This window comes from Armigeres subalbatus, chromosome 3 (assembly GCF_024139115.2).
Source record: "Armigeres subalbatus isolate Guangzhou_Male chromosome 3, GZ_Asu_2, whole genome shotgun sequence".
In the NCBI taxonomy this organism is placed as follows: domain Eukaryota; kingdom Metazoa; phylum Arthropoda; class Insecta; order Diptera; family Culicidae; genus Armigeres; species Armigeres subalbatus.
This window is the reverse complement of record NC_085141.1, coordinates 266,275,614-266,299,909: the sequence shown is the minus strand read 5'-3', so window position 1 is coordinate 266,299,909 and position 24,296 is coordinate 266,275,614. Positions and strand designations below refer to the sequence as shown.

General features: G+C 44.2%; 1 protein-coding gene across 2 annotated transcripts in view; it reads right to left on the bottom strand.

The window, feature by feature from the left end:
* The window catches only part of LOC134224093 (uncharacterized), a 289,525-nt gene extending 266,459 nt beyond the window's left edge, over nucleotides 1–23,066 (bottom strand). For both annotated transcript variants that reach the window (XM_062703326.1, XM_062703327.1), the window contains exon 1: nucleotides 21,890–23,066. The gene's annotated coding sequence lies outside the window, so the exon portion shown is untranslated. The remainder of the gene's footprint in view (nucleotides 1–21,889) is intronic.
* Nucleotides 23,067–24,296: the final 1,230 nt, after the last annotated feature.

Below are 24,296 nucleotides of genomic sequence, written 5' to 3'. Positions count from 1 at the left end.
TAACCATAAATGAATTGAAGCACAGGGAAACGCACTGTTCAATATAGTGCTCGAGGAAGCAATTGGAAGAGCTGGTATGCAAAGAAGCAGTACCGTGGGGCATCGAAATCCGTACACTTAAGCACCTTAGTATATGAAAAAGTCATTAGAAAATAGGAATCGAAAGTAAATAAAACGTTTGTCATTGACACAGGCGCATGAAGGCTTCTACTTTTGAAGTGTTTCACATTTACTCATTAAAAACTACGAAAAACATGATAAAATAATTAATTAAATCAACTACTCCTGACTCGAAATCCGTCCACCGTGGACGGATTTCGAATCAAAGGATCAAAATCCGTACAGCTATTTCTTAACTAAATATTTAAATTGAAACAGCATGATTGACTAAACTACCACTGTAAATAGTTCTATATGCTCCTTGAAAAGCGATCTCTTCGATTTGTATTCCGCTTATCTTATGTAATGATTTGCAATTAGCAATTAAAACACAGTCACTTTTGGAGCACAGGAGCAGATTCAGCGAGGATTTGGACTTACAAGCAATACCAGCAAAACGAAGTACCGTGATGTGCCCTAGTTTCGCGCGCGCCTTCGCGCATCATAAAATTATTATTTTTTTTTTCAATTTTAAGGTGCCTGTCAAAATTAAAAAATCGGGAGGATTACAAAATATTAAGCATATGCGGTATTTCGAAAAATTTCGTTTCAGGTGGTTCGAAACGAAATTCCGCGGAATTTCGCGGAATTTGAGCATGGCGAAATCTGATTTCTTGATTTCGTTTCGTTTCGTAAAATTGCAAAAATTTCGCTAGAAAAAGCTAGCTTCTAACGAAATTTAACGGAATTCCGCGGAATTTCGAAACAAATTTAAACTTGAACCAGTCCTTATATTATCAAAAATTTTGGCTGCGCCGCTGCACGAAATCGTTAAGTTGTTTTCAAAACTTTTGGTTATACATTTTTTTCTATTAACGCTTACTACATATCCCCATTCTTAGTCGACAAATACGTTTGTAGTTTTCTTGTATAAAACATGTTCAGTGTTTTTAACCAGTAATGCTAAAACATTCTGCCGTGTTGATGTTGATCACGCCAGCTAGTGTTGAGAACGCGAAGTGATAAAACTAATGTCTGCATCGAAGAGCACAAAATTATTTAGTGCGGAATCGATAGTGTGTTGTAAAAGCTTATTAAACGAAGCACATTGATCTTGCGTTAATTATTAAGTGTTCTTAATGTAATCAACTAAAATTAAAAATTTAAGAAATTTGACGAGAAAAAACGCGTAGCTCTTCTGACGAAGCATACTATGATCCGGGGTTGTATCAGTGAACGTTAAGTATTTAAAGGGGAGGAGGGGTTTGGTCACGCGTTACTTGTTGATGCATGAGGGTGAGGGGGGGGGGGGATTGTGAAATCTGCCAAAGACACACAGACAATAGCTCAATTCGTCGAGCTGATTGTATATAAGACTATAGGTCTGTGAAATTTAATCTGAAATACATAACTTTTTTCATTTTAGAAAGGTGCACAGGATTCTTCTAAGCTTGAGCTTGAGCTTGAGCTTGATTGACTGCTCGTAGTTGCTGCTCCATTATGACCAGATCAGCTGTTCTTGCACAGGGAACCAACAGATGTTTGCTTGGGACTAGCACACATCTTCAATGTACAAGTACTGGTGATCTCATTTGTTAGGTCACACTGGCGCCTGCCACGTCAGAATGCAAGTCAATATAGGGAAGGGGGAGGAAATAATGATGCAATCACTCGCCCACTGCAAGCCGAATATACCTCTGCACTTGCCACGAGTTCATGCGGAATTTGTTGGAATTTCTGGGTTAGGTTGGAGAGGCAGAGGTCCGTCTTGGTTAACGAGCTGCCAATGTGATAGATAGGAGAAGGTAACTGATGGAATTTCTAATTGGATGTAGGAAACGAGCTCTATAGTTCATTTCCAAATCTATCAGATTACTGATAGAATACTCAAGTTGAAGGTATAGGAATAGTAATGGAAACGGTATGGAAGTCCATTTCCAGTTCTAGCGATTGCTAGAACATGAGAAATAAAGAGAAAGATATAGAGTAGGAGAATGGAACGGACCTGGGATTGAACCCACGACCTCCTGCGTATGAGGCAGAAGCAGTAGCCATATGACTACCAAGCCCGCTTCTGAAAGGTGCACAGGATTCTTCTAATGAGAAAAATGTTACATATGTGGACGAATCCGGCTTTCCACGCTCGGTTATGGCGGCTTGTCGGAGTGTAAAAATCAATCGGTCGCTGTACTGTTTGACACTAGCTGGAGGAAAACTCACTGTCGAAAAGGCCTTCCTCCAGCTAGTGTCAAGCAGTACAGTGACCAATTCTTTTTTTTTTTTTTTTAATCTTTATTAGAGTGATTTTTAAGGTAGTACAAAGTTCATCACTACAGTGACCAATTGATTTTTACACACCGATAAGCCGCCATTACCGAGCGTGGAAAGCTGGATAAGAAGAAATAAGTTTTGGCTGTTACGCCCTTTCCAAATGTTGGTCTAATAATATCATAATGCATACGCATGGCAGATGTGGATACATAATTGAGTATCCCACTAAATAAAAAAAATAAGCAATCATTTTCTAATTTTGACTTAGCTCAACACAAATTCTGGGGTATTGCCTTATCGCCGATTTATCACATGCGGCGAGAATGGGGCGATTTATCACAGACTGCCTCTTCTGTTATTATAACTCTATTGGTCGCAAAACAATTATTTGAATTCGAAAAAGTGAAATCTGAATTGCGTACACACCAAATTCAAATAAAATATTTCAATCAGCTATTTTGAATTTGCCGAAAATCAGCAACTTATTTGGTATTAGCTGAAATTCAGCAAATCTCACTAGATTGCTGAACATTTAGCATATTCGTCCGTTGATGGCTGTCACTGCCTTTGCCTGCCTTTGTGAAAAAGTGGTCACTGTATTTGTTCGCTCAGTTCGCGTTTCCGTTTTTGTCTACAAAACTTTTAAATTCTTTTTAAATATGCAGCGAGTGAGTAAATGGATCCGGAAGTTTACAAGACGTTACCGAACTTGAGTTATTTGGTAAGACCCATAAGAAGTTGAAATCATCATGTTTTTCAGCTCTGGGAAATGGCGGATATCTTAATTTATTTAATATTTATATTCTAGCATGAAGACAATTTCGAGCAATTTGCTTCCGGATATTAGAAGACCAAGAAAAGATTCTCGTCATCAAGATACTATAGTATGAGATTGTGCATTGTACATCCAGTACATCGATAATTTTATTTTGCTGAAATGGCTGCTCGGCAAAATTCAGCAAAACTTTGCTGAAATTCGGCAAAAAAATGGTGTGTACACACCAAAATCTTAAATAGCATTCCAGCAAAACGATTTGCTGAAAATCAATCAGCAATTTTGGAGATTACTGAAAGTCAGTTATTTGTTTTGTTTTAACTGAAAATCAGCATACTTCTTCAGATTACTGATCGTTCAGCATTTCCCATCTACTTGACAGTTCCACAATATGAAGAAAAGAAGCCATTTTCATTTTATGCAGGAGCTTTTTCAATTGCTGTTTCTGGCGAGGTTTTTGATTTGTATTATTTAGATAATGAATCACTGAATTCCGCTCAATCCAACATGATACTGGTAAGTATTTCTTCTAATAAGTCATATTGTATGTACATTTCTTTAAGATTAATATCGAATCATGATATGGATAATTTAATATATTTTTCAGCCAATCCAATCGAAGAGGATGTCCAGCGCTTGAGGTCCTTCTTTTCACACAGATCCGATGAATGTGTATTAGGGTGGCTCAAAAAACACTTTGGGCCGCCCTCTTATTCGGTTCTATTTGATGCCCTGATGCTCTGGACAAAATTTCAGCCAAATCGGACAACGTTTGGGCGGTGCTAAACTTGTTGGAAGTTTATATGAAAAAATGTATGCAGAAACATCCAAAAACAGTGATTTGCAATTAGACGGCACAATTTACGATCAAGAACCATGATACTCATTCAGTTCTTGTGGAATTAAATACAGAATTTTATGGTAAAAACCGCGAGAAGATTAGATTTTATTACGCAAAGATATTAGCATTTTACTGGAGTGTTGTAGGGGTGAATTTATTTCTTTTCAAAGGTAAAAGAAACGAAATTTGCTCAAACCCCCCTTCAGAGAAATGCTAATAACTTAGCCGGGCAAACTCTAATCTTCTCGCGGTTTTCTGCATAAAATTCTGTATTAAATTCTCCAAGATCTGAATAAGTATCATAGTTCTTCATTATAAGTTGTGTAGTCCAGCTGCAATTTACTGTTTTTGGATGTTTCTGCATACATTTTTGCATATAAACTTCCAACGGGTTTAGCACCGCCCAAACGTTGTCCGATTTGGCTAAAATTTTGTCCACAGCATCAGGGCATCAAATAGAACCGAATAAAAGGGCGGCCCATCAAAAAAATTGAAAAAAGTTTTTCCCATACTAATTTGCGCCACCCTAATGTGTATATCTATTATACAGTAGACGTTCGATAACTGCAAGTCATTTAACTGCAATTCGATAGTTGCAACAGTTTTGCAGTTATCGGACCGTTAAACTTCAAACTGATGTCAAACTCAGTGACAGCTGCATTGCACTGCATATTTAGATGCACTTTTATTGCATCTGACGTCGATTGACAACTGTTTGACGTCTAGAATGCGTTGCAGTTATCGAACGGCATTCGTTAACTGAAAAGTAAACATTTTGCAGTCATCGAACGGCTACTGTAATGATTTTAAATTTCCAATGTGCTCTTTAAAATAAATTAAATTTAAAAATTATTTTCTTAATAATTTGGATCGAAAAATCTGATTATCAGCATGATGCTGTCGAATCCTGCAACGGCCAAACCAACTGAATTTTCAGCTAACTTTTCGAATTTGCTGATTATCCAGTAAATAGTTGGCAAATGAAATGTCAGATCACTTGCCGAAATTTTCAGTAATTTCTTTTTGCTGAAATGATTGCTGATTATTCAGCTCGGCAAAATTCAGCAAAATTTTGCTGATTTTCGGCGAAAAAATTTGGTATGTACATAATGTAAAACCAATTTAATAAAAATTCCGCGGAAATAAAATAAAATTTCGTTTCGTTTCGAAAAATTTCGAAATTATTGAACCTTGATTTCGTATCGTTTCGAAGTCGCGAAAGTAAATCTATATTTCGTTTCGTTTCGATCCGAATTAACATAGACATTTTAAATTTCGTTTCGTTTCGTTTCGTTAGGAAAAAGTGTGTTATCGCATACCCTTACAAAATATTGTTGCTGTTGAATGTTTTCACGAAAGAATTTGAAAAACAAACTTAGTTTAGTACACCAAATAAAATTATTTCAATTTGTTCCTCCCATCGACCGCCATATTTGCTTATACTTAGCACAGAGACGAAGCACATGACCTAAGTAAACAAATGATTTTACTATGCAATAGTGGCTACTTTTTGGAACTGAGAAGCGTGACGATTCTTACATTTTTTTTAGAAAATAAATACAAAAAGCTAACCACGAGGTAAAAACCGTATAGCAGATATGGATTAGATTTTTACGGACCTCGTAACCAGCTCAAGTCCTTTAGTCTGCGGACGAAAACGAAATTTGCGCAGTATTCTATTCTGATCCTTCCGGTGGCGTTATACGGCCATGAAACATGATGTTGATCGGAGAGTTTTTGAAGTATTTGAGCGCAAGGTACTGCGGACAATACTTGATGGTAAACAGGAAATCGACATCTGCGATGGCGCTGGATGAATCACGAGTTATGCCACGTGTTTAAAAGGATAAATATTGTTATGCTTGTACAACACGGTGGGCTGGTCATGTTGTCCGTATGGCGTAAGAGCTTCAAGCGAAAATAAGCCGTCTGGGCGTATTTGCGTGCTTTGAGATTTGGGTTCGATTTCCGCCCTAGCATGGAGAATTTTTTTTCATAAAGCGGAAAATTATTTACTGGTCCACTGGGTGTTGTGTACGAAAGGCACACGAAAGTTACGTGCACAGTGTGCTCCACATGTTTCGAGGCTGGTGTTGCACGCTTTGTCGAGGTTAGTTTGATAATAAATAAAACTATTATCATGATACTTCATCTTTCAGAAACAATTGATTCGGAATCGAAGTTATAAGTTTCCATATGTCATAAAACATATTGGCAGCTGGAAAACAATAAAAATGAGGAACGAATCATTTTAAGCTTCTTCTTTGTTGAGAAACAGGATTAAAATAGGCTCATGAACTGCGGAATATTATTTCATGGATTTCGTCTGAGCCAATAAAAAATCTTAAGCGCTAGGTGTCAGAATTAGATTTATTGATTATTGCCCCAATATGGCAATCACTGACCATGGCCATGACTGATACGATACACCTATAGAGCACTACTTCGAAGATTACCACACAAGAATGTGTACAAAGAAACAATGTTAGCATGACAAACCAATTGGCTACACAGCAGACAAGAATGAGGAATGGATCAATACACGAATTACTTAAAACGGATAGAAAACGTGTCTATTAGGCTGTGCCAAAACATACTTTGCATGGCATCAACGTTAACAGCAAATGATTTTCAAAGCCTTAACAGAAACCAAAAGCATTGAAATATAGTACTACCAATAAAATTGAAAATAGTCGTAGTTTGATAGGATAGTATTAAGATTTGAGAAGTCTATTTTGCCTTATAATAATTTATATTAAAATACTATTTAAAACAACTGTTCGAGTTTTCTATACGTTCAGATATTATAATAAAAGACAATAGTCCATAGAAAATGCAGATTCAAATGTTCTAAAAATAAAAGTACAAAATTCATATTAGAACAGGAATATATCAGAAAAACGTAACCACAAGTCCTCAACATGAAATTCGCTGAAAATCAAAATTATAACCGCCAGGTATACCCACCAGAACCTCATCAACCCGGCATTTCCACCATATGGCGTTCTCCTGTTCCACAGTGAAGTCAGTCTCATATTTCGTTCCGAGTCATTTTGTATTGTTCAGCTTGTCAGAAGTAATCAGACACCCACTGTGCGGAGCTCTGGCACTGGCTTTAATACACGTTATTATAACCGTTGTCCATCGGCCATTATCGCTAATTAGCATCATCTTCAATCACCACGTCATGCATCAGCGGGCACTTTTTTTCATGCTTCTCCGAAACGACGATATCCCCGTAGGTATCCCCATTCAACGAGATTGTATTGTACCGAATCAGTCTACTCGAATTTCATCGATTATTTTAGCATCCAGCAGATGATGCTGAATGAACGTTGGGTTGCTGGTAATTGATAGAGACATGAACAATTTATTGAAGCAGAACAGGCCATAGTCCTACGGTATGAAACTGACCTTTATGTTTAAATCATGCATGGTGGAAAAGGAGAATACGGTAACAACATTGTGGCGTTACAGAAAATAAGCATATAGCTTTCAAGACTGAATTTTCATAGAATAAAGAGTAGAAGTAAAAGGTTCGCCCTTTCACATTTTATTAAATTAGAAAATTATTTTGAGCTTTTTCAGCGGAATGTCTTCACTTGTCGTAAGACGATTTAGTACTATCTCATCAAATTTCGCCACTTGATTGTAACTTCACAGTTTCGTATTTCGAGCTCATAGGTAAAGCCGCCTTTAGTGTCTCTACTTTATAATCAAGTTGTGGAATCGAATGGTATAGTACTGACTCGTTTTATGACAAATAATGTTATTTAAATTCGAATTGAGTATAGTTTATAAAATGTTTTCAGAGCTTGGTGGCGATATACAATTGAATTTTCTGCATCAACCATACTTTACTAGCAAAGATAATAATAATGTTTATGTCATGCACATATTATCAAGAGAACAAAACTTTTAACTCTAGGAAAAACAATATATTTGTAACACCGTACTTTCACCTAAACGTGCTGACGCACATCTTAACCAACCATACTTAACAAACGGGATTCCGAAAGCGATGGGAACCACTAACTTCAAACGCAAACGTTGCAATCGCTTAATTGGATTAAATCTCGTAAATGGCAAGTTCAGAAACGAACCTTATGTTTTATGAATGTTTTGTTCGGTACATTTAATCCATGTGCTCGCCGTAGCTATAGTTCCTTCTGGTTGCCATCGCCACTGATTGTAAGGAATTTATTTCGCACAGCTCCGACCATACATCACTCGAAAGCACACGCGGACGATGACGATTCGCGTTCCAGGGAAAAAGGTTCACCGTCAGCACTGCGCCCCATAATCATCGCCAGCAAATGTGTGTCAGGTAACCAAGGTGTTAAAATCCTCTCCAAAACGGTTACGATCGAAAAAAAAAATGGTTAATGGATAAAAGTATCAGAACGGTACGGCTAACTGCTGCTGCTCGCTGTTCAACACATGGTCATTTAGTTCTTTCAAGTGCAAGGGGGTTCAATCCGGTGAATTCATCCTTCGTTGGAAATAACTGTCTGTCAATGTGAAATTCAGCTCGGTAGATGATGAAAACGTTAATTAAGATTAATTTACTGCCAAACTAACTGGCTTTGTTCGGCACTTAGCGACTCATTGAGCCGAAATGGAAACGTGTGAAAACAAAACTAACTTATTAAAGATGTTATTGATTTTTGATACCCACCGTTTTGGCAAATCAGCGGTTCAACCGATGAAGTTTGCAAACAGAGGCTTTATTATGTTTGCCAGTGTTTACGAGCGACCCGCTCCGGGTGTATTTTCCAACGTAAAACAATAAATTGGTCGTCATTAATCATGCTCAAACATTTGCGTGCTAGCAGCCCATTTCGGCTCATTCGATCAAACACAGACGCATTAGCCCATAATTGGAAATATGGGTTAGGTGGTTTAATGCAACCCAATTGCAGTGTACTGCGGTTTCTTTGGATTCTTTCGCTGATTGTTTGAGGAGATAATTACTTTGTGTAGTAAGTGTGGTTTATTTGATTGATTGTTTTTACTAATTCTCAAATATATTGGATTGGACGTCGTGTTTTTCCACAGGCACCATTTTAAATGATTGTGTAAAATGTAAAAATGTTTTACAAATTTATTTTTCGCTCTTTAAGTAGTAATCTTGGAACCTTATTTTATGTTATTGCTATTTGACTGATTATAGATCGACTGTACGTTTTAATTATATTTATTGAACGGCTACTCAGTCTTTTAATTTCACAACGAGTTTACTATTTAACCGACGTTTCTTCACCAGATGTATTTTTTTCAAGTGAAAAATATTTCTGTTGTTGATGTTCAATAAAAAAAAATTAATTTTATTCGGTTTGAACCTGCACAGACTGAAGTACAGACATCTGGGATGACAATGGGTTCTGTGGGTGAGACTGAGAACATCTAGACTGACTGGAGGTTGGATAACAAAATTATTCATTGCATTAAATTCATGCTAAGGGCCTTCTAAGATGCCGAAATGTTGACCTACTTTACCCACACAGTTCGAACAAAACCTGTAAATTTCCGTTCAAGTAGATGTAACAAATTGACCTCCGTGCTTAACAACATAAAGTTATAGGTTCTTTTAAATTTACACGTGCTGTAATTTATTTGTTTATATTTTTATTGGAAAATAAAAAAAATGTGCCAACATGGGGAATCGAACTTCGATCCACAGAGTGAGAGCCTATCTCGATAGCTACTCGAGTATTTCCACTTCTTGAAAACGAGCAGATCCAAATAGAACAGGTTAAGCGTTCTGGCGATTCAACTACTCTCTAGCAGACTAAACGATATCTTAAATTTACACGACACGGAATCTCTTCCAAAACGGAACTGTTGGAGATTGAGTTTGTTGAAAGCATAACAGATTTCTCGTCGGAATAGGCAACAAACAAAGAGTTACAGTGATGAAATGCAGCGCAATAAAGGCTGCTTTGTTTTTATATGGGCAGATATCCATTTTGGTTGATGCTTATATGAATAAAATCGATGCCAGCTGCGGTTTGAATGAAACGCAATGAAGTTTGTTCTGATTTGTTTTGACAGCCACGTGCTGGCTCATCAAGGTTTCTGGTTGAATCATGTAAAACTAAGATAAACTGAATTTAAATTTCAATTATTTTATCGTTTCCATCACAGAACTTGAAATTATGGTCTGGTACACATTCTGTTACCGAATTTTACATTCAATTATGAGTTCCGTCGTGTCTAATTTTCATAATATTTTACTGTGCATTGTCATCGACATATGCATTTTTAAACAATCTGCAACATGTGTCGAGATGTCTGTTGTAATTCATACGGTGTCTCGTGGTTCAAAATAATAGAAAATTGTGTAGTCGGCAGATCGACATATGAAAGCTGATTTCCCCGAGTACGCTATTGCAATTGGTGTAGTCACTTATGACAAGAATAAAAAGTAATTATAAATATATTCAGCTCTTCCGGAGTGTACGCAAACCAATGAGTATGGTCATACGGAGGCAGATTATGGTTATCAGGATTGGAAAGAGATGATAGAATGCCCGTATTTGAACTCAGCGCTCAAGAATGCACCGAACCACTGCAGACATGGGCAATGGTCGGAAGGAGTACGGATCACAGTAACATTTAGGTTTTAAAATGGTTTTATGAAAGTCTTAAAGAGCAAATCATGATTTTCAAGACCGTTATAAAACTAAAAATGTTACTTGGTGACGTACGGAAGGAGTGTGGATTGACGTAAGAAGACAAGCGAGGCGGCATACGTACACCGATTAAGTGTAAGGTAAACTAGGCAAGTTGAAATGCGGGGTAAGTTGAAACGAAAGCTTTAATTTAGATCAGAAATGGCCGAACGCCCTGCAACAAACTACTCCCCTGAGCACATCTTCGGACTGTCATTCTCGGAAGATAGCAACTACTGAAAGCACTCCCTGTCATTGTTCACTTTTCGCCCTTTGCAAAATGCAAACCAACTTTTTCGTATAAAAAAGTTTTACCGAAAGGCCATAGGCCATAGTAAACATAAAAAACAACTTTTGATAGAAGGCCCGGAGACCCATATTGTTATTTGCCGTTTGACTCAGCTCGTCGAACTGAAATAATGTCTGTATGTGTGTGTGAGTGTGTGTGTATGTGCACAAATTTTTAGGCACACTTTTTTAAACTTGGCATTATCCGATTTACTGGCAACAAGTTGCATTCGACGGGGAGTGCGGTCCCAGTATTTGCTATTGAAAATTGGCCCGATCGGACCTTGCATTTCAGAATTATTTAAAAAAAATATTAAAAAAATATTGCCAAGGGTCTAAATATTGAAGAAGTTTCTTGTGAAGTTCCTTTTAATGAATCCAATGACGACATAATCGAAGACTTGATAAAGGAAGAAATCCTGGACTGTACAGGATGCGTGACTAATTTTGGCAGTAATTGAAATATTTAGCAATTTCAAATATCCAGTACTGCTCGGTATAGCTGAATCTTGTCCTGCAATCATACGGCAATCAATTTGAAATTTACTGCAAAAATTTGCCTCGACGCCTCAAATCTACCCGCTATCAAAAGCTGTAACGCCCGAAACCACTGGCCGGCAATTTGGCGTGATGGGCAACAATGGATGAACAGGCAACCAAGTGTGGCAGCCAGTGAACTGTCCTGAATATTGATAGTAGAATCTATAGATGAGCGAAAGCATGGCTAAGGCGATTTTTTTGCCCGTGCACACGCGCATATGACGTCACAGCCCTTAACGTTTCCATTGAAATCGTGACGTCATGCTCGTTTGGAGATACGTTTGACAGTTCGTTTGGAGACAGGGGATTTTATCTTCGCTTATCTGTATATTTCACTATCTATAGTCCTGAAGGAGTAAAACCATAACAATCAAAATGGGTATTCTGCGCCAAAAGGGATTTTGTTGAAAAATATGTTTGATACAAAGCTGGATTGATCGTGAAATTATTTTCCTGGTCATATGAACCCTACGATAAGATTGACTTTAGCTGTCGCATTGCAGAAAGGGCGGATCGTACATCAGATGGATGAAAGGAAATCTTTCCTGCACGGTGATCTTCAAGAAGAAATCTCATGTCAGTACTTGATGGTGTTGCAGAAGTCCCGGTACGGTTTTAAATTTTAGGACGTAAAGTCAATGTCAACCTCTCTCCACGAACAGCCTAGATAGCGGCAGCTGGTTATCTGGCTAAGAATAGCATTACGGATTGCCTGTTCCAGTGATAAAAGTCCATCATACAGGTGACCCCCAATTCTCGGTATAATGCGGCTTTATGCTTACCGTGCCTACGGGGGTCTAATAAAAACCTACCGCAAACGGAGCCTGTAAAGCACCAGGGCCCCCTTCACAGTATTTAGCCCTTGCTGCGCTAACCGGAGCTATGGCGTAGTTGAATTTTTGGTTCTCCGAGATAATCGGCCACTCTTGTTCAATCTCAACGTGAAGTTAGATAAGAGTGGGGTATGAATATGTGTTTTACTTAGTTTTTCAACAAGCTGTCACCTATATGGATTCGCATCATGCGATTTTTACAATGTACTTTGTGTTTGTCACCTATATGGATTCGCATGATGCGTTTTTCACAGTCCACTCTGTGTTTCGTCTTTGACGTTCGTCCATTGTTACGTCCTCAGTGTTTTTGTGACACTTCTCTCAGTCCCTAGCTTAATGCGCTTTCCTATGAATGGTATATCATATGCATTTGTATTGTGTGACTTATTCAGTATATTTTATGCTTCGCGTTTCATTGCGTTTTACAAAATGCATCGTATGTATGTATTTATTGATTGTTTCCTCCTTCTCTAGAAACCTGTTCCATTCTCCTTTCCAACTTCACTTCCTCTTCCTTTCCCCTTTTCACTTCCTTCCAGGTCAGGTAAATGATGAGAAAGGCCAGTGAAGGCGATGGCACAAATCTCCCAAATTGAGGGGAACGTGCCTCGTAAGCCGTCGTTCTGATACCTGATACGGTTTAAGGTAGGCCCCTTAGTGCTGGGACGAGAATCTGAGGCAAGTATTGATGAATGTTGGATTCTTAAGATCACATCCTTGTGATAAAAATTAAATATGAATAGGAGCCGGGAAAAATGAACTTTCCATAAGAAGTAAGTATCAACAAGATTCTGAACGAAAGTGGATTACAGACTTAAGTAAATATCAAAAAAACCACCGTAAAATTTTGGACAGACATATGTATACCTTATTATGGCTTCAGGGCCGGTCTATCTCGAACGATATTACCAGCACCTTAAGCCATTCCATTGGAGAGAGTTGTACGGTGGCTGACAGACACTAAGGCCACATTTTTGGAATATATTTGCAACAAAATTGTTGAACAGGAATACAGTCCGCTGGTCAAGAAGCAGACATCAATGGCCACCTCGTCCAGTTCATCCAGATACAATCGTTGCATAGGAATGACCCTAAACTAGGAGTGCAAACATGTAAACATCAAGCTCTATTTTATTCGTGACTACATCGCATCCGGACACATCACTTTTGAACCTGTTGGAACCAGTAATCAGCATGCATTTTCACAAAAGCTTTGAGCGTTGGACAATTTGAAAATATACGAAGGACCATTGGATTTCACAATCGTGAGGGGGTGTAGAGGTAGGCCTTGAGAAGTTCTAGACCGACATTTGAAGAGGGCGTAACAGCCAAAATTTATTCCTTCTGATTCTTCATCTACATACAAAGCTTTATAAGTAGATGGAGAATCAGAAGGAATAAATTTTGGCTGTTACGCCCTTTTCAAATGTTGGTCTAGTGTTGACAGACGCTTCTTAAAAAGGTCAAAACAGCTCAAATTTATTCTTTGCAGTTCGTTGTCTATGTAAATAGCTTTGTTTGTAGATGAGGACCTGGAAAGAATTATTTTGAGCTAATACGCTCGGAAGCCTCCTTTCCAGACGGTCGGAAGCCTCCTTTCCAGAGGCTCGGAAACTCCTTTCCAGAGGCTCGGAAGCCTCCTTTCCAGACGGTCGGAGGCCTCCTTTCCAGACGGTCGGAGGCCTCCTTTCCAGACGGTCGGAGGCCTCCTTTCCAGACGGTCGGAGGCCTTCTTTCCAGACGGTCGGAGGCCTCCTTTCCAGACGGTCGGAGGCCTCCTTTCCAGACGGTCGGAGGCCTCCTTTTCAGACGGTCGGAGGCCTCCTTTCCAGACGGTCGGAGGCCTCCTTTCCAGACGGTCGGAGGCCTCCTTTCCAGACGGTCGGAGGCCTGCTTTCCAGACGGTCGGCGGCCTCCTTTCCAGACGGTCGGAGGCCTCCTTTCCAGACGGTCGGAGGCCTCCTTCCAGACGGTCGGAGGCCTCCTTTCCAGACGGTCGGAGGCCTTCTTTCCAGACGGTCGGAGGCCTCCTTTCCAGACGGTCGGAGGCCTCCTTTCCAGACGGTCGGAGGCCTCCTTCCCAGACGGTCGGAGGTCTCCTTTCCAGACGGTCGGAGGCCTCCTTTCCAGACGGTCGGAGGCCTCCTTTCCAGACGGTCGGAGGCCTTCTTTCCAGACGGTCGGAGGCCTCCTTTCCAGACGGTCGGAGGCCTCCTTTCCAGAGGCTCGGAAGCCTCCTTTCAAGAGGCTCGGAAGCCTCCTTTCAAGAGGCTCGGAAGCCTCCTTTCAAGAGGCTCGGAAGCCTCCTTTCAAGAGGCTCGGAAGCCTCCTTTCAAGAGGCTCAGGAAGCCTCCTTTCAAGAGGCTCAGAAGCCTCCTTTCAAGAGGCTCAGAAGCCTCCTTTCAAGAGGCTCAGAAGCCTCCTTTCAAGAGGCTCAGGAAGCCTCCTTTCAAGAGGCTCAGAAGCCTCCTTTCAAGAGGCTCAGAAGCCTCCTTTCAAGAGGCTCAGGCCTCCTTTCAAGAGGCCTGGAAGCCTCCTTTCAAGAGGCCTGGAAGCCTCCTTTCAAGAGGCTCAGAAGCCTCCTTTCAAGAGGCTCAGGAAGCCTCCTTTCAAGAGGCTCAGAAGCCTCCTTTCAAGAGGCTCAGAAGCCTCCTTTCAAGAGGCTCAGAGCCTCCATTCATGAGGCTCAGGAAGCCTCCTTTCAAGAGGCTCTGGAAGCCTCCTTCCAAGAGACTCAGAGCCTCCTTCCAAGAGACTCAGGAAGCCTCCTTCCAAGAGGCTCAGGAAGCCTCCTTCCAAGAGCTCAGGAAGCCTCCTTCCAAGAGGCTCAGAAGCCTCCTTCCAAGAGGCTCAGAGCCTCCTTCCAAGAGGCCCGGAAGCCTCCTTCCAAGAGGCTCAAGCCTCCTTCCAAGAGGCCTGGAAGCCTCCTTCCAAGAGGCTCAGAAGCCTCCTTCCAAGAGGCTCAGGCCTCCTTCCAAGAGGCCTCAGGAAGCCTCCTTCCAAGAGGCTCAGGAAGCCTCCTTCCAAGAGGCTCAGGAAGCCTCCTTCCAAGAGGCCTCAGAAGCCTCCTTCCAAGAGGCTCAGAAGCCTCCTTCCAAGAGGCCTCAAGCCTCCTTCCAAGAGGCTCAGAGCCTCCTTCCAAGAGGCTCAGAAGCCTCCTTCCAAGAGGCTCAGGCCTCCTCCAAGAGGCCTGGAAGCCTCCTTCCAAGAGGCTCAGGAAGCCTCCTTCCAAGAGGCTCGAAGCCTCCTTCCAAGAGGCTCAGGCCTCCTTCAAGAGGCTCAGAAGCCTCCTTCCAAGAGGCTCGGAAGCCTCCTTCCAAGAGGCTCGGAAGCCTCCTTCCAAGAGGCTCAGGAAGCCTCCTCCAAGAGGCTCAGGAAGCCTCCTTCCAAGAGGCTCAGGAAGCCTCCTTCCAAGAGGCTCAGAAGCCTCCTTCCAAGAGGCTCGGAAGCCTCCTTCCAAGAGGCTCAGGCCTCCTTCCAAGAGGCTCAAGCCTCCTTCCAAGAGGCCTCGGAAGCCTCCTTCCAAGAGGCTCGGAAGCCTCCTTCCAAGAGGCCTGGAAGCCTCCTTCAAGAGGCCTCAAGCCTCCTTCCAAGAGGCTCAGAAGCCTCCTTCCAAGAGGCTCAGAAGCCTCCTTCCAAGAGGCTCAGAAGCCTCCTTCCAAGAGGCTCAGGAAGCCTCCTTCAAGAGGCTCAAAGCCTCCTTCCAAGAGGCTCGGAAGCCTCCTTCCAAGAGGCCTCAGAGCCTCCTCCAAGAGGCTCAGGAAGCCTCCTTCCAAGAGGCTCAGAAGCCTCCTTCCAAGAGGCTCGGAAGCCTCCTTCCAAGAGGCTCAGGAAGCCTCCTTCCAAGAGGCTCAGGCCTCCTTCAAGAGGCTCAGGAAGCCTCCTTCCAAGAGGCTCAGGAAGCCTCCTTCAAGAGCTCAGGAAGCCTCCTTCCAAGAGGCTCAGAAGCCTCCTTCCAAGAGGCTCAGAGCCTCCTTCCAAGAGGCTCGGAAGCCTCCTTCCAAGAGGCTCGGAAGCCTCCTTCCAAGAGGCTCAGGAAGCCTCCTTCAAGAGGCTCCAGCCTCCTTCCAAGAGGCTCAGAAGCCTCCTTCCAAGAGGCTCGGAAGCCTCCTTCCAAGAGGCTCGAAGCCTCCTTCCAAGAGGCCTGGAAGCCTCCTTCCAAGAGGCTCGGAAGCCTCCTTCCAAGAGGCCTCAGAAGCCTCCTTCCAAGAGGCCTCGGAAGCCTCCTTCCAAGAGGCTCGGAAGCCTCCTTCCAAGAGGCCTCGGAAGCCTCCTTCCAAGAGGCTCAGAAGCCTCCTTCCAAGAGGCCTGGAAGCCTCCTTCCAAGAGGCTCGGAAGCCTCCTTCCAAGAGGCTGGAAGCCTCCTTCCAAGAGGCCTCGGAAGCCTCCTTCAAGAGGCTCTGGAAGCCTCCTTCCAAGAGGCTCAGAAGCCTCCTTCCAAGAGGCCTCAGAAGCCTCCTTCCAAGAGGCTCTGGAAGCCTCCTTCCAAGAGGCTCAGAGCCTCCTTCCAAGAGGCTCAGGGCCTCCTTCCAAGAGGCTCAAGCCTCCTTCCAAGAGGCTCGGAAGCCTCCTTCCAAGAGGCTCAAGCCTCCTTCCAAGAGGCTCGGAAGCCTCCTTCCAAGAGGCTCAGAAGCCTCCTTCCAAGAGGCTCAGAAGCCTCCTTCCAAGAGGCTGGAAGCCTCCTCCAAGAGGCTCAGAAGCCTCCTTCCAAGAGGCTCAGAAGCCTCCTTCCAAGAGGCTCAGAAGCCTCCTTCCAAGAGGCTCAGAAGCCTCCTTCCAAGAGGCTCAGAAGCCTCCTTCCAAGAGGCTCAAGCCTCCTTCCAAGAGGCCTCAGAAGCCTCCTTCCAAGAGGCTCAGAAGCCTCCTCCAAGAGGCTCGGAAGCCTCCTTCCAAGAACTCGAAGCCTCCTTCCAAGAGGCTCAGAAGCCTCCTTCCAAGAGGCTCAGAAGCCTCCTTCCAAGAGCTCAGAAGCCTCCTTCCAAGAGGCTCAAGCCTCCTTCCAAGAGCTCAGGAAGCCTCCTTCCAAGAGGCTCAGAGCCTCCTTCCAAGAGGCTCAAGCCTCCTTCCAAGAGGCTCAGAAGCCTCCTTCCAAGAGGCCTGGAAGCCTCCTTCCAAGAGGCTCAGAAGCCTCCTTCCAAGAGGCTCAGAAGCCTCCTTCCAAGAGGCTCGGAAGCCTCCTTCCAAGAGCTCGGAAGCCTCCTTCCAAGAGGCTCAGGAAGCCTCCTTCCAAGAGGCTCAGGCCTCCTTCCAAGAGGCTCGGAAGCCTCCTTCCAAGAGGCTCAGGAAGCCTCCTTCCAAGAGGCTCGGAAGCCTCCTTCCAAGAGGCTCAGAAGCCTCCTTCCAAGAGGCTCAGGAAGCCTCCTTCCAAGAGGCCTCAGAAGCCTCCTTCCAAGAGGCTCGGAAGCCTCCTTCCAAGAGGCCTGGAAGCCTCCTCCAAGAGGCCTCAGAAGCCTCCTTCCAAGAGGCTCAGAAGCCTCCTTCCAAGAGGCTCAGAGCCTCCTTCCAAGAGGGCTCAGAAGCCTCCTTCCAGAGGCTCAGGAAGCCTCCTTCCAAGAGGCTCAGAAGCCTCCTTCCAAGAGGGCTCAGAAGCCTCCTTCCAAGAGGCTCAAGCCTCCTTCCAAGAGGCCTGGAAGCCTCCTTCCAAGAGGCTCAGGCCTCCTCCAAGAGGCTCAGGAAGCCTCCTTCCAAGAGGCTCAGAAGCCTCCTTCCAAGAGGCTCAGGAAGCCTCCTTCCAAGAGGCCTGGAAGCCTCCTTCCAAGAGGCCTGGAAGCCTCCTTCCAAGAGGCTCAGAAGCCCTCCTTCCAAGAGGCTCAAGCCTCCTCCAAGAGGCTCAGAAGCCTCCTTCCAAGAGGCCTCGGAAGCCTCCTTCCAAGAGGCTCAGGAAGCCTCCTTCCAAGAGGCTCGGAAGCCTCCTTCCAAGAGGCTCAGAAGCCTCCTTCCAAGAGGCCTCGGAAGCCTCCTTCAAGAGGCCTCAAAGCCTCCTTCCAAGAGGCTCAGAAGCCTCCTTCCAAGAGGCCTCAGCCTCCTTCCAAGAGGCTCAGAAGCCTCCTTCCAAGAGGCTCAGAAGCCTCCTTCCAGAGGCTCAGAAGCCTCCTTCCAAGAGGCTCAGAAGCCTCCTTCCAAGAGGCTCAGAAGCCTCCTTCCAAGAGGCTCAGGAAGCCTCCTTCCAAGAGGCTCAGGAAGCCTCCTTCCAAGAGGCTCGGAAGCCTCCTTCCAAGAGGCTCAGAAGCCTCCTTCCAAGAGGCTCGGAAGCCTCCTTCCAAGAGGCTCAGAGCCTCCTCCAAGAGGCTCAGAAGCCCTTCCAAGAGGCTCGGAAGCCTCCTTCCAAGAGGCCTGGAAGCCTCCTTCCAAGAGGCTCAAGCCTCCTCCAAGAGGCTCAGAAGCCTCCTTCCAAGAGGCTCGGAAGCCTCCTTCCAAGAGGCTCGGAAGCCTCCTTCCAAGAGGCTCAGAAGCCTCCTTCCAAGAGGCCTGGAAGCCTCCTTCCAAGAGGCTCGGAAGCCTCCTTCCAAGAGGCTCGGAAGCCTCCTTCCAAGAGGCTCGGAAGCCTCCTTCCAAGAGGCTCAGGAAGCCTCCTTCCAAGAGGCTCAGAAGCCTCCTTCCAAGAGGCTCAAGCCTCCTTCCAAGAGGCTCGGAAGCCTCCTTCCAAGAGGCTCAGAAGCCTCCTTCCAAGAGCTCAGAAGCCTCCTTCAAGAGGCTCAGAAGCCTCCTTCCAAGAGGCCTGGAAGCCTCCTTCCAAGAGGCTCAGGAAGCCTCCTTCCAAGAGGCTCAGGCCTCCAAGAGCTAGCCTCCTCCAAGAGGCTCGGAAGCCTCCTTCCAAGAGCTCGGAGGCCTCCTTCCAAGAGGCTGGAAGCCTCCTTCCAAGAGGCCTGGAAGCCTCCTTCCAAGAGGCTCAGAGCCTCTTCCAAGAGGCTCGGAAGCCTCCTTCCAAGAGGCTCGGAAGCCTCCTTCCAAGAGGCTCGGAAGCCTCCTTCCAAGAGGCTCGGAAGCCCCCTTCCAAGAGGCTCGGAAGCCTCCTTTCAAGAGGCTCGGAAGCCTCCTTTCAAGAGGCTCAAGCCTCCTTTCAAGAGAGGCTCTGGAAGCCTCCTTCCAAGAGGCTCAGGAAGCCTCCTTCCAAGAGGCTCAGGAAGCCTCCTTCCAAGAGGCTCAGCCTCCTTCCAAGAGGCTCAGAAGCCTCCTTCCAAGAGGCCGGGAAGCCGCTTTCCAAGAGGCTCGGAAGCCTCCTTTCAAGAGGCTCGGAAGCCTCCTCCAAGAGGCTCGAAGCCTCCTTCCAAGAGGCTCAGAAGCCTCCTTCCAAGAGGCTCGGAAGCCTCCTTCCAAGAGGCTCAGAAGCCTCCTTCCAAGAGGCTCAGGCCTCCTTCCAAGAGGCTCGGAAGCCTCCTTCCAAGAGGCCTCGGAAGCCTCCTTCCAAGAGCTCAGAAGCCTCCTTCCAAGAGGCTCGGAAGCCTCCTTCCAAGAGGCTCAGGAAGCCTCCTTCCAAGAGGCTCAGGAAGCCTCCTTCCATGAGGCTCAGAAGCCTCCTTCCAAGAGGCTCAGGCCTCCTTCCAAGAGGCTCGGAAGCCTCCTCCAAGAGGCTCAGAAGCCTCCTCCAAGAGGCTCAGGAAGCCTTCTTCCAAGAGGCTCGGAAGCCTCCTTCCAAGAGGCCTCGGAAGCCTCCTTCCAAGAGGCTCAGGCCCTCCTTCCAAGAGGCTCAGGCCTCCTTCCAAGAGGCTCAGAAGCCTCCTCCAAGAGGCCTCAGAGCCTCCTTCCAAGAGGCTCAGAAGCCTCCTTCCAAGAGGCTCAGAGCCTCCTTCCAAGAGGCTCGGAAGCCTCCTTCCAAGAGGCTCAGGAAGCCTCCTTCCAAGAGGCTCAGGAAGCCTCCTTCCAAGAGGCTCAGAAGCCTCCTTCCAAGAGCTCAAGCCTCCTTCCAAGAGGCTCAGGCCTCCTTCCAAGAGGCTCAGAAGCCTCCTTCCAAGAGGCTCAGGAAGCCTCCTTCCAAGAGGCTCAGACGCCTCCTTCCAAGAGGCACGGAAGCCTCCTTCCAAGAGGCTCGAAGCCTCCTTCCAAGAGGCCTGGAAGCCTCCTTCCAAGAGGCTCAAAGCCTCTTTTCAAGAAGCCTGGAAGCCTCTTTCCAAGAGGCTCGGAAGCCTCCTTCCAAGAGGCTCGGAAGCCTCCTTCCAAGAGGCTCGGAAGCCTCCTTCCAAGAGGCTCGGAAGCCTCCTTCCAAGAGGCTCGGAAGCCTCCTTCCAAGAGGCTCGGAAGCCTCCTTCCAGCACGAACAGGCAACTTTTGGACAGCCATGTATTCGGTTAGTTTTCAGATCCGTTTTTCATACATCTTAAGTTGAGAACCGCTGCTCTACGTTAAATTGAACCTGGAGCGCAGAGGGCCAAAGCAGGATTTCGAGTGGCGCGTGATCTTCTTTGCGCGAGAAAACGGTTTGTGGCAGGGAAGGATGGCTTACGAATTCATTCAACACTAAGGTGAATATCGTATTCATTAGGTGGCAAACGCTGAAACATAAAATGGTCTGGGCGTGTTGCAAGAATGCCGTTCAGCCATGCCTTTGAGATGGTGTTGGTTTCCGATCCGATTGGTACAAGAAGGCGTGAAGCGCAGCCTATTAGATCAACAAGCTTGCCGAGTGTGGGGCGCAATCTAAGATGGGGGGATGTACCGGCTAACCGAGAATTGAGGCGTCAAATAGTTTATTCGGTTTTATATGCATAAACAAAAAATTAAAAATAAATTGTGATGACTGAGTGAACGCAGCGAGAAAGATTGATCAATCCAGTGGCATACGATTTGCTAAATCTCCGATGACTGCGCGGTTGGCCGCTACAACGAGCGGAACGAAGTGGACTTTAAGTCTTGCACAGGCCACTTCGTCTTTTGTCTGATTTAATGATAAATCGAGTAAAATATAATAAATGATTTTTATTATGTTGAAACATGGGCAAACAAGCCGGATGTTCTGTTTCAGAATACATGAGATAAGTCACGCAGTTAATGAGGCGCCGTTTTACAGCGCAACTTAATCAGATTCAAACTAGCTAATGCATCGTTAATCCATCGCAAAGTTAATGTTTTGCGTACAGGCATTCATTATTCTTTTTTGCCATCATTAACAGATAAACACAACGTAAATGCTTTGAAATTAGTAATGTAATACAGAAGTCAGAATTGTAACGATCAGACCTCAACAGTAAGACCGTCTTCAGTGGCTCGTACTGAACTCGACTTGTAATGCATAATAAATCTAGTCAAGTACGAAAAGACGATCTTGCAGTTGATGTTGATACATATCTGTAAAATTACAATAAAGTAATGGAAGTGCATGAAACAGTGCCACATAACTCATCTTGTGACATGACAAAAGTTCTGCTCCAATTTTAGAAATTTCTCAATATAAACCGACGCCACATTCATGTTAGGAATTAAGCTACATATTCTTGATTGGCATTTTCGCCTGCTTTATTGCACGATAACTGCTACCATAAACTGTGGTCAAAGAGAATTGTCGGTAAGTTGGCCATTAAACTACCGTTCGCGGGTATTAAATAGCAACATAATTGTATTCTTAGACAATTACCTGGATTCAAGCAGCAGTTAGCAAGCGACGTGACACAATTAATATGCCTTCTTTAGTCTAGTTTTATATGTGTTTCATTTTTCAGACGACACTGGCTGGATGACCCCTAATTCAGCACACAGCACATTTCGAACTTCGTTACACCCGACGACACACGGATGTAGAAGGCAACTAATAAAGCAATTAAACAGATTCCTTCACACCAACACAGAACGTGACTTGCGTCGATGACCGAGCGATGCCCACGCGTTTACGGCAACCCGCTTATAATCCTTCTGACATTAAAGCTTGGCTTCTAGCCCCGTAATCCGTAGTTAATTGTCAAAATCACTCTCATGAACACCAGGGACATGTTGTTTACCAGCAGCACAATCTTTCTCCATTCTTCAATCACTCTGGAATTTCTGATTAATACCGCTCCCACTTACAATTCCTATCGGGGAAAATCTTCACATGGTCATTTGAGATACACTGCTGTCATGCACTTCTAAAAATCTTCTTATGGAGTTTATTACTTTTATTTTCATAAAGGCTAAGATTGGATAGCTTTGAATCCAGCATCATACGAAGTACCATTTAGTGGCATACGAACGCTGCCAGCTTACGCATTCTTTATTCCAGATCAATCATCACACTCTACCTACACTTCTCCAGCTTCCACATCACTTCCCCAATATCATCGCACCAGAAATCCGTTGGGTGTTTTTGTTTTTATCGCAGCTTTTTCTCCAGCTCCACTCTTCACGGCAATCTTGCAAGCAAATTAGCTTTAATTGAATGATTAAATGGAAACTGAGAAGCAAAACAAAATCCCGAAAAGCGAAACAAACGACCAACAGCGACGAACACGTGAATTGAGAAAATTCTCCCCAAGGGCGACGACGACGCGGCGCTACATTGCCAGCCAGTGTTCGCTGATTAGACTCGCGCACCCATTCACTCACTAAAGATGTGGCCACACCGCCGAATGTGCACCATCAGCATGCGAGAATCACTTGGAAGCTGCGGGGAGAACAAATCCTGCGGCACAACGAAAACAACGCACACACACGATCCGAAGCAACAGGTGCTGCTGCGTCCGGGCTGTTGCTATGGTGGTGTTCACCTTCGAGCATACGCCAAAAGACTGAAAGGCCGATTGCTTGAGCTCGGTTAAAGAGCGATATTCCCAACCTACCAAGCAACTCTATAGTCAACAACCACCTGGCGGGTATGGATATTTGCTGCCGGCCACCGCACACCGCATGCATGGCGAAGAGAACCGGCCCGATGGGGATGCAGAAAACGGCGTCGTCGTTCGTCGTGTTTGTGGCACCACAAATCGCGAGAAGACTTAGAAAACGCTAAAGCGTTTGGCGTGCTCCTCTGACCGAACCACACAGATATGTGCAGCGACTAGCGACGAACCCGTTTGGTACGGATTGTTGATTGCCTAAAAATTTATTGATGATTTAGAAAATGTGAATTATGAGATTGATGCTTTTTTTACCAACATTACATTTCTAATATGTTGCGAATTCTACTTCGGTAGCCATTTACCCCAACTGGAGAGTTAAAACAAAATTTGAATCAAATTTAGGCATTATATAATCCAAATATCATCAGGAGAATATAGTTCAAATTTGTATCTAAGCTTCTGCTGACGCCTATAATGCCTTCTTAATTAGTGTTCTTTTCAGTACTTAATGAAATAGATTAAAACTAAATACAGTAGCTTAGGAAAAAATCAGCGCGCTGTTGCAATCACACTAATAAAAGCAACTGTGACTCAAATTTCCCCATCGTACTAGAACAGTTATCAATGTGGGTGATTAGCTTTGGTAGTGTAGCTTCCATTTCTGTTGGGAGAATTGTTGATCATAATAAAATAAAACAGAGGGCTGTATAGAGAGTTCCATTTTTGTTATAATATTTTTTCGTTTCTATAACTATATTCCCAGTGATAACCTTAAAGTAAATTTCTAGACACTTTTTATTGATTATGGTAACAAGACAAATATTATAAAGAGTTATATGAAAAAGATATAATAAACCATATGTGATGGTGTTCAAATGCTCAACTGTATAAAAGATTGCAAAGCTTTTTGAGCATGCGATGTACTACATCAATGACGCTTTCAACCTAAAGCTCCTTATATATGTAAGATGAACTTGTCGATGAAAGACTGCAGTTTTGATTTTCTAAATTGAAATAGAAATTCATATTTATTTTCATCAATATTACAAAACTAGTCGTGATGTAGCTTGTAGCTTCAAATAATCAACATTCTGAGCCGGAACAAGTCTTGGTGATTATGAATGGAGAAATATGATAGTCTGGATCTTCTGGCAGGTGAGATGTCGGATAAGTGCGCCGCCGCCATCAAAAATGAATCACATCGCCAAATTTTGTTCTGCTAAGCCGATG